Genomic DNA, 3,404 nt, shown 5'->3' on the forward strand with positions numbered 1-3,404 from the left:
TCTATAGTCTAGTCTATAGTCTAGTCTATAGTCTAGTCTACAGTCTAGTCTATAGTCTAGTCTATAGTCTAGTCTATAGTCTAGTCTATAGTCTAGTTTATAGTCTAGACTATGTACAGTCCAGACTGAAGTTTAAACTATAGCCTATAGTCGTGACTGAAGTCTAGGCTACATTCTGGACTATAGTCAAGTCTGTGGACTATAGTATAGTCCATAGTTAACAATACACCAGTCAATAGCCAAGTTAACAATTTATTCAAGAGACTAGTGTGAAGTCTGGATAATAGTTCAAATCTGTGGTCAAGATTATAGTCTAGTCTGTAGTCTAGTCTATAGTCTAATCAATAATGGTGTATTCTGGACTATAGGCAATAGTCTGGACTAATATCTAGTCTATTTTATAGCCTAGTCTATAGTCTGGGCTATTGTCTAGTTAATAGGTTTTACTATACATTGAACTATAGATTTGACAGAGATAGTCTTAACTTATTCTAGTTTATAGTCTTGACTAAAGTCTGTACTGTATACTGGACTATATTCTGGTCTAAACTATGACCATATATTATTATTTTATCTATTTTCTATTCCATAGTCTAAACAATGTACTATGTTTCTGTTGGACTCCAATATGGATGGGAATATGTGTCTAGATTATAGTATAATCGTTTCCACCAAATTCCTCTTTAAGGATTAATACTCTAACCAACAACATACAACTAGGCATTCTTGTACGGTTTATACTCGTAAGTTTAAATCTTTTATTTGTTATATATTTTAGTTAGGAAAAATCTTTTTTCTAAAATATCATCATCATCGTCTACATACGTTTTTTTTTTTTCTTAACACAAATATATACATATATATATATATCCAGCAAAAACTTTCTTTAGCATATATGGGGTACAAATGCTAAAATTAACTTTGTTTTAAGTCATTATTTTAACAAGGAGAAGTTATTAGAAAAATATATATACGGGCAAAAGGACTAATGTATTGGAAAATATTTACTTTACACATTATTATTAAGAACTTATTAGACTACTTCTATGTAATCTAGACGATATGTAGTAGTTATTGAAAAGTAAGCTGTTAGGTAAGCAATAACAATGACAGTCATTACCTAGTTTTTGCTGGGTATGTACATTTATATGTCGATATTTAAGCAACACACTCATATAAAAGTGTGGAAAAAATTAAAAGAGTTTTAGATTTAGTTACTTTTGCAAAATGTGGTTGTTGTTTAATTTTTTTCTATTTTTTCGTTTATTTGGTTGTAAAAAATATATATAAAATGAAAATACCACTAATCTACTGGTTTTAGAATCACTAGTATTTGTTAAAGCAACAACATAAGTTGGCTGGATTGCAGGCTCGTTGTGTCTTCAACTATGTGTGTGAAAGGAATGATTTCTAGGATAGACCCTGTAGAATTAAGCAACTATGGTTCTGTTATATTGTAGCTAAGATGAACATTATATGTGGGTTATATATGGTTGGATAAATAGTGTGCAAACATGTTGCAAATCTGATGTCTAGCACCATGTCCTGCAGGGTATTTTGTGGATTTCATATACATATGTTTGTATGTGATATTTTGTATTTTTATTTTTTATAATAGAAAAATATTTTTAACTTTTGCCAGTTTTAGTTTTATGAATTTCGGTTTATGTGCGCCTGCCATACCCTACATGGAAATTGAGATGCCAACTGCTTGCATGATTGAAATTTGATGCGAATTAAATTATTGGTAATTTGTGATGGAAAAACATTGGAAAATGTCTTATTTTGTAATAGAAATTGGAAAATGTATATTAAAGAATATATAATTGGAATTGTAGAATTTAAAATACAGTTAAATAAATTAATCAGTTAAGTAGAGCAGATAAGCCATGTCCCTTAAACAAGATAAAGGTTTGTAAAACTTTCAAACAATAAACCTACTGACCAGTATGAATAGAATTGACCCTAGTGAATGTTGTTAAGTTAAAAATCATTAGAATTATAACAGTTTTTGTTTCAAATTAATAATTTTACAAGGATCACCTAATAGGTTTGCAACTCAGCAGTAACAACCTTTCCAGCCTGCCTGAACCAATACTTTTGGTAATTCCTTCATTTAGTTTTAAAAACTTCTTTTAAAGCTTAAGAAGTTGTGGTTTATTTATATTGAATGTTGTTTTTAGTTTTTGATTTTTTTCTTCTTTTTAATTTTTTTATTCCCTGTTTTAAAGTGGACGATGATGCAGTGATTGCTGCCGATGGTGTTGGTGTTGAACCATTAACTAGTGGGTTTTTTCACTTAAATAAAATAAATCATAGACGATTTTTTATGTCTACATAGAGTTATATATACATATATATTTTCTCGTAACTTCTTAAGCCATAAAAATTGTAGTAGAAACAAAAATCTAGGCATAAAACAAATGCATTTATACGCATTTCAAGTTTTGTACTTACTGATGATGTTGACGATGATGGCTTTAGGCTTGATTTGGTGCGGAAATTCCAACAAATTACACATACAAATAGTAAAATGATGAAATCCTTTTTGTGTTTTTTTGTCTTACATATAAGTTAGAAATGAATTTGTATGTTCGTCTATAACTGAAGGAGTCTTGCGTGTTTTTCTAAAGGTTTCTATTAAAGTTGTTAAATTAGGATTAATTTTTTACTTTTTTTTTTAAAAGAGAAATATATGGTAATAAATTTTATTATATAGTTATTTGATGCAGGAAAAGAATAAATAAATTTTAATTTAGTTTTATTTATTATTCAAACTGCAGATCAGACTATATTTCAGAGTGTTGACTAGGCCTTAAAATCCTTATATCTAACTACTGAGCAGTTTATAGACCATATTATATTTCAGGTTAATGATAAGAATATAGACCTTTCTACAGTGCACAATTTTGCACTTTATTGATCACTATAGACCACAACATAGACTAAAAACTAACCTATAGACTAGACCATAGACTAGACTACAGACTAGACTAGAGACTAGACCGTAGACAAAAGACAATATACTAGACTGTAGACTAGACTATAGACTACACAATAGACTAGATAATAGACTAGACTATAGACTAGACTATAAACTAGAGTATAGACTAGAATATAGACCAAGCTATAGAGTATAGGCTAGACAATAGACTAGACTATAGACCAAGCTGTAGACTAGCATATAGAATAGAACATAGATTAGAATATAGACTATATTATAGACAAGACTGTAGACTATAGTCTATAGACTAGAATATAGAACAGACCATAGCCCAAGCTATTAACTAGACTATAGTGTAGACTAGACTATAGACTAGACTATAGACTAGACTATAGACTAGACTATAGACTAGACTATAGACTAGACTATAGACTAGACTATAGACTAGACTATAGACTAG

The sequence above is a fragment of the Lucilia cuprina genome, chromosome 5, assembly GCF_022045245.1.
Source record: "Lucilia cuprina isolate Lc7/37 chromosome 5, ASM2204524v1, whole genome shotgun sequence".
Taxonomy (NCBI): Eukaryota; Metazoa; Arthropoda; class Insecta; order Diptera; family Calliphoridae; genus Lucilia; species Lucilia cuprina.